This window comes from Homarus americanus, unplaced genomic scaffold, assembly GCF_018991925.1.
Source record: "Homarus americanus isolate GMGI-L3 unplaced genomic scaffold, GMGI_Hamer_2.0 scaffold58074, whole genome shotgun sequence".
In the NCBI taxonomy this organism is placed as follows: domain Eukaryota; kingdom Metazoa; phylum Arthropoda; class Malacostraca; order Decapoda; family Nephropidae; genus Homarus; species Homarus americanus.
In genome coordinates this window covers 1,831,744-1,844,014 of record NW_024729094.1, presented here as the reverse complement: position 1 = coordinate 1,844,014, position 12,271 = coordinate 1,831,744, and positions in this window count along the sequence as shown.

Genomic DNA, 12,271 nt, shown 5'->3' with positions numbered 1-12,271 from the left:
AATTGTTATGAGGGACATATGATTGTAATGAATTCTCACAGATGGTGTTATATATGGGTGGGGTGTAGTCCCAGCCTTCCTATCGTGAACCCTGGTTAAGCATCACTGGTTGTTCATTAGGTCTCTCCACGGGTAGTATCACCTGGGATCACTGTATCGAAGATGATTTGGGTACGACTGTTACTGTTGAGTTTATTTCTCAATGGCTTAGCACTGTTCACCGCTGTACCTCTGTTCAACACTGGTTCCATTCCTTTCTAAATGAAATTGTAGCCTGGCGAGAACTTGTTGATGTTATTCCGGTGGGAGGAGGGTTCAGGAGGGTTGGTATGGGCCAACTTAACAGTTGACCTGGCTGCTCGGAAGGGAGCGCCAGTACATCTTAACCCTTCGGTGGTCAGGATGTAGTGTGTGTTATTATTTGTATATATATGTATATATATATATATATATATATATATATATATATATATATATATATATATATATGATGTGTGTGTGGATATAGTGTGTATGTGTATGGTGTGTGTGTGTGTGTGTGTGTGTGTAGTGTGTGTGTGTGTGTGTAATAATAATTAACGGTTTGAAAAACTGGCTGAAAATGAATATACTATACAGTTACCTAATTTGGGGAATGAGTTTCTAGATTTACAAATAATATACAAGTAACATAAGTGACACAAATAGACATATAATAGGTGGGAAAAACTCAAGCACAGGGCATTTCAACATAGTGACAGTGCAAGAAGTAGTGTTTACTGGGGAATTGTGAATACACTGGTTTATTACAAGTTATTGATAATTTTTTACAATGGTTAGGACTGACATTTCTTATAGCGGAAGATCAGTTCGTGCTCTTATGGGCTGAAGTTGTGCTTTGTGTCAGACAACGAATTCGCGGACGAGGATCGGGTGGTAGTAGGAGCCAGTGTCGAGGATGGTGCCAAGCTTTTCTCCAAATTTTTGCAGATGATTCGTGGTGATGATGATCAGAGAGAGCCGGGGGTCAGTGTGTGTTGTGTGTGTGTGCGTGTGTGTGCGTGTGTGTGTGCGTGTGTGTGTGTGCTTGTGTGTGTGTGTGTGTGTGTGTTGTGTGTGTGTTTGTGTGTGTGTGCGTGCGTGTGTGTGTGTGTGTGTGTGTGTGTGTGTGTGTGTGTGCTTGTGTGCGTGCGTGTGTGTGTGTGTGTGTGTGTGTGTGTGTGTGTGTGTGTGTGTGTGTGTGTGTATTAATGCGGGGTTTGTGACGATATATTGCACCAGTGGCTTGCTTTCACGTATAATTAATGACAAAAGCGTTACACTGAATGTCCTCATATAAACTTAGTACTCTAATGCTGCATAGTGTTGCGGGCCAAGATGTGTCTCAGTGTGGTTTGTTATGGACGCCGTGTTACTGTATCGTGTGCCTGGTTAACTAATGGACTGGTGTGTGTTTATATTGGCAGCTGGGCATCTTATGTCCCACCTCTGTCTCCAACTTCCCACACCTTTATTGACATTAATAGTTCATTCTCTCTCTCTCTCTCTCTCTCTCTCTCTCTCTCTCTTACCCTCTCTGGTGGCAGCTGTGGTGGTACATCTCTATTTGTCTTAAGTCTTATCGTTATTGTTGTTTATGATACACGTTGTATGTGGAAATGTCTCCCCAGTGTTCACCTTCTTGACAGCCACAGTTGGTATGTGGAGGTCCTTCATGAAGTCTATGTATTTTATGTTGCTGACCAGACATTTTCTCGTCGTTAAATTTTCCACGTTGCGTTTGTAGAGTGTCGCCTTGTCTTGGGAAACCCTGTCCAGGGGTGTGTCGGGGCTGAACAATGTTCTTGTGGTTGTGTTGCGTCACCTGGCTGTGTTGAGTGTGACGTGTTGTGGTGTTGCTGCTTGGTGCAGCAGTGGTTGAAGGTATACCTCGGTCAAGGCAATAGAGATCATCGGTAGCTGTTTATGAGTTGTTTGTTTTATCTTAGTTATAAATAATAGATAAAATATTTGAATTACATACCCGCTAAATATGTTGTTGACCTGAGCGAAGATGTGGATTTTGAGGGGCGCTGCCACACTGCTGAACGGCGCCTCACCACTTTTGACCCTCCACCCTCCATCTTCCATCCCTCTTCAAAATCTATGGTCTCTCTCTTTGTTTAGTTCTTTGTGTTTACCTTACTCGATTTATCACTTCTTCACCTTCCTTCCTCCTTCACACCCTCCTCCTTCCTCCCTTCACCGCCTCTTTCTCGCTACCCCCTTCCTCCTTCACTCCTCCCTCCTTTACCTCCCTCCCTCCTTCACCCCTCCTTCCTCCTCCTCCTTCCTCCTACCCCCTCTTCCTCCCCTCTCTCTGTTTCCTTGCAATAATCGTCCCACTTTGTTCTTCTCTCCTCTCCCCGATTGCTTCTTCTTTAATCCCTCCACCCACACCTCCTTACCTCCTTCCACCCACCTCAGTCCCTTCATCCACCCTCTGTCTCTCCTCGATACATGTCCACCACTGTCCCTCCACCCACTTATCCCTCCACCACCTGTCCCTCACCCACCGTCCCTCCACCCACCCACCCGTCCCTCCACCCACCGTCCCTCCACCCCCACCGTCCCTCCTTTACCCACCGTCCCTCCACCCACCCGTCCTCCACCCACCCACCGTCCCTCCACCCACTACTGGTCCCTTCATCCACCTACCGTCCCTCCATCACGCCGTTTCGTCATCCCTTCCACTTCCTCTTATCATGACCTAGACCATTCTCATCCACAAACTTGACTTTTATCTCTCTCGTTGGTCTTTCCATCCTGCTTGTATTTGCTTCTCCTTCCTCTTCCTGTGTCTCTTGTTTCTTCCACACTCTCTCACTCTCCGGATTTGGTTTTTGTTTGGGTGTCTCTCCACCCAGCCTCATTCGCTTTGATTTCTCTGTTGCCAGCGTCTATGATAATTGTCGTGGTTGTGGTGATACACGTGTGGTTGGGGTCAGACTACGAGAACCTTTCCATTCAGAACTACTGCTGGGAAGACTGCAGTACACGTTGGCTGGTGGTCACAACCCTCAGGAGGTGTGTTTAGTCCAATATGGAGTTGACGTGAATACTGTAATGGCAGGGTATAGTGTGTGTGGTGGTTGTGGTACAGTGTGTGGTGGTTGGTGGTGTATGTGTGTGTGATGTTGAGTACAGTTGTTTTGGTGGTTTAGTGAGTCTGATGTGGTGGTTTGGGGTGGAAATACAGTGTGTGTGTGTGTGTGATGTTGGGTGAGTGTGTGTGGTGGTTGAGTGGTACAGTGTGTGGTGGGTGGGTACAGTGTGTGTGGTGGTTGGTGAGTGTGTGTGGTGGTTGTTGGGTACAGTGTGTGTGTGGTGGTTGGTGGGTGCAGTGTGTGTGTGTGGTGGTTGGTGGGTGCAGTGTGTGATGTTGGGGTGCAGTGTGTGTGGTGGTTGGTGGGTGCAGTGTGTGGTGGTTGGTGGTGCAGTGTGTGTGTTGGGTACAGTGTGTGTGTGGTTGGGGTGGGGTGTGTGTGGTGGTTGGTGGTGTAATGGTGATTGTCGAATATTTGGCCCAAGTGCCTCCTTGCTTTCTAAAGTGAAAAATATAAATCTTCTTAATCCTATACCAAGGGACTTGAAAAGTATGACGTGGTGTGTGGTGGTTCGTGCTTTTGCTATCAAGCTGCAGAACACATCCCTTCTGTAACCTGCTACCAATATATAATGAGGGTAAACACAATGAGAGGAAGAATATAAATATAGGAAGGAGTGAGGGGAATACAAGAATGAGTAACTTGGTAGCGTGGCCTGTATTTATTTGCACAGCGTCACTACGCTATGTATCTCATATGTAATACACACATATACTTCTTAAAGGATATCTTTATTCAACACCTCTTGATACAACTATTTATTACTTTACTCAATGACATGGACACATTTATCCTCACTCTTATAATAAAATTTTTAACATATTCTTTATTTTACGTTGTGACTTTGCTCTCAAGACACACTGAATGAATACACTTCCCACAGTAGGTAGCAACTCACTTCTCAGTTGACCAAGGCTCACGTGTGCCCTGGCGTAGGCCCGGTGGTGCTGGCTGGGCTGCACTCCATCACAGGAGAGTCTGCTTAGCTGACGATGCGTGGTCTGAATCAAGTCTCCTCCCGACCTGCTGGAGAGGACGTGCGTGACTCTGCTTAGTGAACCGGTGACGGCGAACAGGAGAGATGACAGCAACCAGAATGATAATGATAATGGATTGAGAATGGAATCATTGTCTTACGTGGACGAGACTGTAGGACCTTTATATGGGGTCGGCCCAGCCCTGACCTCTATAGCATTAACACTAAACTGAGGGTTTGATCTGGATAATTGTATTTTGGGTGTGATCTAATGCCAGTGTCTTGGCTGGTGCGGTTGTAAGTCACCGGCTCATGTCATTGAGCAAGAAGTCAAAGTCTAAAGGTCTGACCCAGGGTGCCAACCTGGAATGCGAGTTGGTACCCCGGGTCTGTGGTCAACACTTTTCTGTGTACGACATAATTCTGGGCTGTAAGGTTTTGGTCTGACAATCACTCATTATTACAGTGAAATTTTGATGTCTGTGGTGGTTGGTGATTCAGTGTGTGTGTGAGTTGTTGGTGGGTACAGTGTTTGTGGTGGTTGGTGGTGCAGTGTGTGTGGTGGTTGTGGTGGGTGCAATTATGTGTGGTGGTGGGGTGTGTGTGTGGTGGTTGGTGGTTGGGTAAGTGTGTGTTTGGTTGGTGGGTACAGTGTGTGGTGGTTGGTGGGTACAGTGTGTGGTGGTTGGTGGGTGCAGTGTGTGTGGTGGTTGGTGGGTACAGTGTGTGTGTGTGGTGTGTTGGGTACAGTGTGTGTGGTGGTTGGGTGTGTGTGTGGTGGTGGGGTGGTGTGTGTGTGTGATGTTGGGTAGTGTGTGTGTGGTGGTTGGTGGGTGCAGTGTGTGTGTGTGTTGGGTGGAGTGTGTGTGTGGTGGTTTGGGGTGGGTACAGTGTGTGTGTGGTTGGTGGTACGTGTGTGGTGGTTGGTGGGTACAGTGTGTGTGTGGTGGTTGGTGGGTTAGTGTGTGTGGTTGGGTGAGGTGTGTGTGGTGGTTGGTGGGTGAAGTGTGTGTGTGGTGTGGTTGGTGGGTGGTTTAGTGTGGTGTGGTTGGTGGGTAATGTGTGGTGGTTGGTGGGTTCAGTGTGGTTGGTGGTTGAATGGTGCAGTGTGTGTGGTGGTTGGTGGGTTATGTGTGGTGTTGTGGTGGGTGTGTGGTGGTTGGGTACAGTGTGTGGTGGTTGGTCAGTGTGTGTGGTGGTTGGTGGGTAGTTTGTGTGGTGGTTGGTGGGTACAGAGTGTGTGTGGTTTGGTGGGTTCAGTGTGTGTGGGTGGTGGGTTGGTTTTGGTTGTGTGTGGTGGTTGGTGGGTGTGTGTGGTGGTTGGGTGGGTGTGTGTGTGGTTGGTGGGTTTGGTGTGTGTGGTGGTTGGTGGGTACAGTGTGTGTGTGTGTGTGGTTGGTGTGGGTTGCATGTGGTGGTGGTTGGTGGGTGGTGTGTGGTGGTTGGTGGGTTCAGTGTGTGGTGGTTGGTGTTTAAGTGTGTGTGTGGTGGTTGGTGGGTGGTGCTGGTCAGTGTGTGTGTGGTGGTTGGTGGGTGGTGTGTGTGGTGGTTGGTGGTACAGTGTGTGGTGGTTGGTGGGTGGTGTGTGTGTGTGGTGGTTGGTGGGTACAGTGTGTGTGTGTGGTGGTTGGTGGTGTGTGTGGTGGTTGGGTGGGTGTGTGTGGTGTGTGTGGTGGTTGGTGGGTGTGTGGTGGTTGGTGGGTAGTGTGTGTGGTTGGTGGGTGCAGTGTGTGGTGGTTGGTGGGTAGGTGTGTGGTGGTTGGTGGGTAGAGTGTTGTGGGGGTTGGGTGGTGTGTGTGTGTGTTGGGGTGTGTGTTGGTGGGTAGTGTGTGTGGTGGTTGGTGGGTGTGTGTGGTGGTTGGTGGGTTGGATGGTGGTGGTTGTGTTGGGTTGAATGTGGTGGTGATTGGTGGTGGTGTGGTTGGTGGTGGTTGGTGGGTTGAATGTGTGGGTTGGTGTGGGTGCAGTGTGTGGTGGTTGGTGGGTGTGGTTGGTGGGGCTGGTGTGGTGGTTGGTGGGTGAGTGTGTGGTGGTTGGTTGGGTAAGTGTGTGGTGGTTGGTGGGTAGTGTGGTGGTTGGTGGGGTGAGTGTGGTGGGTGGGTGGGTGTGATGTGTGTGGGGTGGTTGGTGGGTGAAGTGTGTGTGGTTGGGTGGTGTGTGTGGTGGTTGGTGGGTGAGTGTGTGGTGTGGGTGGGTGGTGTGGTGGTTGGTGGGTTGCAGTGTGTGTGTGGTGGTTGGTGGGTGTGTGTGGTGGTTGGTGGGTTTGGGTGTGTGTTGGTTTGGTTGGGTAGTGTGTGTGGTGGTTGGTGGGTGAGGTGTGTGGTGGTTTGGTGGGTAGTGTGTGTGTGGTGGTTGGTGGGTGCTGTGGTGGTTGGTGGGTGAGTGTGTGTGGTGGGTTGGTGGGTGTTGTGGGTGGTGGGTTGGTGTGTGGTGGTTGGTGGGTAGAGTGTGTGTGTGTGGTGGTGTGTGTGTGTGGTTGTGTGTGTGGTGGTGTTGGGTGGTGTGTGTGGGTGGGGTGTGTGGTGGTTGGTGGGTTGGGTGGTGTGTGTGTGGTGGTTGGGTGGGTGGTGGTGGTGTGTGTGTGTGGTTGGGTTGGTGGTGTGTGTGTGTGGTTGGGTGGTGGTGGTTTGATTGGTGGGTTGGGTGGTGTGGTGTGCGGTGGTGGGTGGGTGGTGTGGTTTGTGGTGGTGGGTGGGTGTGTGGTGTGTGGGGGGTGGGTGGTGGTGGTGTGTGGTGGGGTGGGTGGTTGTGGTGTGTGGTGGGTGGGTGGTGTGGTGTGTGGTGGTGGGTGGGTGGTGTGGTTTGTAGTGGTGGGTGGGTGGTGTGGTGTGTGGGGTGGGTGGTTTGTGGTGTGTGGGGGTGGGTGGTGGTGGTGTGTGGTGGAGGGTGGGTGGTGTGGTGTTTGGTGGAGATTGGTGGTGGTGTGCGGTGGTGGGTGGGTGGTGGTGGTTTTTTTTTTTGGTGGTGGGTGGGTGTGTAGTGGTGTATGGTGGTGGTGGTAGAAATTTGTGGTGGATTATTGGTAGTAGTGCTTGGTGGGTGGGTGGGTGGGTGAGATAGTAGTGTTTGTGGTGGTTGCGTTGGGTGGTAGTGGTGGGTGTGTTGGGTGGGTGGTAGTAGTGTTTGGTGGTGGGTGGGTGGTAGTAGTGTTTGGTGGTGGGTGGGTGTGGTAGTAGTGTGTGTGTGTGGTGGGTGGTGGTAGTGGTGCGTGGTGGGTGGGTGGTGTGTGGTGGGTGGGTGGGTGGGTGGGGTGAAGTGGTGGGTTGGTGGGTTGGTGGTTGTGTAGTGGTTGGTTGGTGGTGGTTGTGTGTGTGGTGGTGGGTGGGTGGGTGGGTGGGATTTTGGGTGGTGGTGGTGTGTGGTGGTTGGTGGGTGGGTGTGTGGTGTGTGGTGGTGAGTGGGTGGGGTGAGTAGTGGTGTGTGGTGGTGGTGGTGGCTGTTTGGGTGGGTGGGTGGTGGTAGTTGTGTATGTGGGTGGGTGTTTGGGTGGTAGTGGTGTGTGGTGGTTGGTGGGTGGGTGGTGGTAGTGAGTTATGGTGGGTGGGTGTTTGGGTGGTAGTAGTGGTGTGTGGTGGTTGTGGAGTGGGTGGGTGGGTGGGTGGTGATGGTGTGTGGTGGTGGTGGGTGGGTGGGTGGTGGTGTGTGGTGGTGGGTGGGTGGGTGGGTGATGGTAGTGTGTGGTGGGTGGGTGGTGGTGTGGTGGTTGGGGTGGTTGGTTGGTGGTGTGGTGGTTGGTTGGGTGGTGATGGTGTGTGGTGGTTGGTGGGTGCGTGGTAGTGTGTGTGGTGGGTTGGTGGGTGGGTGGTAGTGGTGTTTGGTGGTTGGTGGGTGGCTTGGTAGAGGGTGTGTGGTGGTGGGTGGCTGGTGGGTGGTAGTGGTGTGTGTGTGGTGGGTGGGGGGGTGGTAGTAGTGTGTGTGGGTGGTAGTGGTGTGTGGTGGTTGGTGGGTGGGTTAGTAGAAGTGTGTGGTGGTGGGTGGCTGGTGGGGTGGTAGTAGTGTGTGGTGGGTGGGTGGGTGGTAGTGTGTGTGTGGTGGGGTGATGGGTGGGTGGGTAGGTGATGGCAGGTGGTGCGGTGGTGGGACGGTAGTGGTCACTAGCAGGTCTCGTGGGACACTTTATTTCCGACAATTCAATACTGGATCTGTTAATGCTCCACTGTATAAATAATTCCTGTGAAATGATTCTGATAAATAATAGATTGTGAGTATTATTTGGTGAGTGACATTACTTCCCTGTTCCCTCTCCCCCTCCTTTCCGCCCCTTTACTGTACGTAAAGTCCCATGCTGTGGTCGTCTCATACTGCAGTCATGTTATTCTCTAGTCACACACATTCTCAGAACATATTGTGAAACGGAATTAAAGTTTTCTATTATGCTAAACGTCGTCACACAAGATAATTTACACACAATGACTTACGCACGTATAAAGTGTGAAGCAGAACTAATCAGTATACTGAATACAATATTGATTCATTTGTAACATAAACATTAATTTATCTCTTTACGACCATAATTGAAATAGTCGTTGGCTGCGTTTAGGGAGAGGGCTGCCAGGCCAGCCTAACCTAACCTAATGAAAATCAAATCCTATCTGATGCTCCAGCAGTCACCTAACCTAACCTAATCCTACTCAACCCAACTACCCATATCCTTGGGAAAAAAATTCCCTTTATAAGCAAATATCACACTGAGACGTGTTTGGGGGATGAACTCTGGATACAAATTTTGCTCTACTGTATATAGCTGTTTCCGGACAAATGGCCGAAGGACATTTGCCGACGGACTTTTACCGACGAACATTTGACCGAACGGACATTGAGCCGACGGACAAATAGCGAATGGACAAATGGCCGAAACTAACCTAACCTAACCTAGCCTATACAAATGTGCAAACAAGAATTTTCTATCATGCAAATGTATCACATTGCCAAATGTCCGTTCTGCTAATTGTCCGTTCGGCCAAATGTCTGTCGGTTCAATGTCCGTTCGGTCAAATGTCCGTCGGTGAAAAGTCCGTCGGCCAAATGTCCTTTGGCCATCTGTCCGGCCACGATATGTTCAGTATTATAGAATTCAGATCATGTCTGTGTTAGTGTTATGTTTTACGTAATGTTCTCATGTCTGTGTTAGTGTTGTGTTTGACGTAATGTTCTCATTTCTGTGTTAGTGTTATGTTTTACGTAATGTTCTCATGTCTCTGTTAGTGTTGTGTTTGACGTAATGTTCTCATTTCTGTGTTAGTGTTATGTTTTACGTAATGTTCTCATGTCTCTGTTAGTGTTGTGTTTGACGTAATGTTCTCATGTCTGTGTTAGTGTTATGTTTGACGTAATGTTCTCATGTGTGTGTTAGTGTTATGTTTGACGTAATGTTCTCATGTGTGTGTTAGTGTTATGTTTGACGTAATGTTCTCATGTCTGTGTTAGTGTTATGTTTGACGTTCTCATGTCTGTGTTAGTGTTATGTTTGACGTAATGTTCTCATGTGTGTGTTAGTGTTATGTTTGACGTAATGTTCTCATGTGTGTGTTAGTGTTATGTTTGACGTTCTCATGTGTGTTTGTGTTATGTTTGACGTAATGTTCTCATGTGTGTGTTAGTGTTATGTTTGACGTTCCTGTCTGTGTTAGTGTTATGTTTGACGTAATGTTCTCCTGTGTGTGTGTTAGTGTTATGTTTGACGTAATGTTCTCATGTGTGTGTTAGTGTTATGTTTGACGTTCTCATGTGTGTGTTAGTGTTATGTTTGGACGTAATGTTCTCATGTCTGTGTTAGTGTTATGTTTGACGTTCTCATGTCTGTGTTAGTGTTATGTTTGACGTTCTCATGTCTGTGTTAGTGTTATGTTTGACGTAATGTTCTCATGTCTGTGTTAGTGTTATGTTTGACGTTCTCATGTGTGTGTTAGTGTTATGTTTGACGTAATGTTCTCATGTCTGTGTTAGTGTTATGTTTGACGTTCTCATGTCTGTGTTTGTGTTATGTTTGACGTTCTCATGTGTGTGTTAGTGTTATGTTTGACGTAATGTTTCTCATGTCTGTGTTAGTGTTATGTTTGACGTTCTCATGTGTGTTAGTGTTATGTTTGACGTAATGTTCTCATGTCTGTGTTTGTGTTATGTTTGACGTTCTCATGTGTGTGTTAGTGTTATGTTTGACGTAATGTCTCATGTCTGTGTTAGTGTTATGTTTGACGTTCTCATGTCTGTGTTAGTGTTATGTTTGACGTTCTCGTCTGTGTTAGTGTTATGTTTGACGTTCTCATGTGTGTGTTAGTGTTATGTTTGACGTAATGTTCTCATGTCTGTGTTAGTGTTATGTTTGACGTAATGTTCTCATGTCTGTGTTAGTGTTATGTTTGACGTTCTCATGTCTGTGTTAGTGTTATGTTTGACGTTCTCATGTCTGTGTTAGTGTTATGTTTGACGTTCTCATGTCTGTGTTAGTGTTATGTTTGACGTTCTCATGTGTGTGTTTGTGTTATGTTTGACATAATGTTTTCATTTTTGTGTTAAAATTAATTTAAAATTACGATGCTTGCTTTCTCAGAGTTCATGATATGATTTTCGCCTTTGCAAAACTTAAAGAGTGAAATGTCTCATGAGAATAAATACGATAGTCTAGTCATTATGATGTAGTGAATATTGATGTAGTCTTATTATTATGGATGGGTAAAGCACCTGTGTGTACTGTATAGTATCCTGAAGGTGACTGTGAGAGAGACACTTATGAGACCAAACTACTATAAGTTCTGAAGTGCTGTAAGTTAGGCTGTGCCGAAGAGTGAAGGGGGAACACACGTGGTATCTGTAGCTGCAAGAGACAGTCAGTGTGTATATGTTTTGGAGTTTGCACTACACACACACACACACACACACACACACACACACACACACACACACACACACACACACACACACAGGAGGAGACATGAAAATTTATTATGTATTATAGCCATGGGTTATGTTTATTACGACAACAAACATTAGATATGTGTGTGTGTGTGTGTGTGTGTGTGTGTGTGTGTGTGTGTGTGTGTGTGTGTGTGTGTGTGTGTGTCGCTAGCGAGGTATATATGGCTCCTACATTGATATCGTATTTATTTGTACATGAGCTAAAAAGCATCCTCGTGTACCTGGCCCGAAGTACCTGAAGATTGATTAGATAAGCCGAAACATCTATCAAATCACAGATAACTGGCATTAGTCTGTCTGGTATAGCTGACTAAATCATGAGTTATGTCGTAAAAAGTAATATACCTGGCACAAATAAAGTATCTGATAGTTGAAGAAAATTGATCAGTCAACCACTTAGAACTTATAATGATGGTAATATCAAGGTGGTGTCCAATTACCTGTCCTACATGAAACTGTGTAAATGGATACGCGTTAAATATTTACTACCTGTTATGTTGATTATGAACTTTGTCGATGATATATATAGAATTCGATTTGATTTATCGTGGTGAGGACTGTAGTGTTACGCGGCCAGGCTGGCGGTGGTTGTATTATCAGAGAGTTGGATTATGTGTGCGTGTGTATCCCAGTTTTTTCTTAAATCTAGATTGTTTATTAACCCAGTTTTACTAGAGGATGGTTTAGCTGACCTTCATTAACATTTATAACTTGGTGTAGTTAGTGTGGTTAATAATAATAATATTAATAATAATAAACGGTTTATTATCCAGAAGGGTCCTGACATTCCATGCAGCGACCCTAAGTAGAGTATAGTTCGTTTTTGCTTTGATCTGTGATTATGATTGTTTTCGACTTCACCATCACCACACCACCTCCACACCATCAAGTCCACACCACCACCTCCACACCACCCTATTACCACCTCCACACCATCAAGTCCACACCACCACCTCCACATACCACCTTCACACCACCACATACACACCACCATGTACACACCAACGTTATAAGACTGTACAACTTTCGTGTTTACATTTCATATACTGGAACACGACCACATGTCACGCAGTTATTCCGAATCTTTGTTTAATCTGCGCATTATATATATGATTTTTCGTAAACAGAGTCCTTTGTTTTTTACATCACCAGTATCTCATAGGTAAAACTGGAACACCAATGACTTATGCATGGGGTGTGGCTTAGTGACGTAGCTGTACACGTTGAAGTCTTACAAGAAAGGTTCGTGTATTCG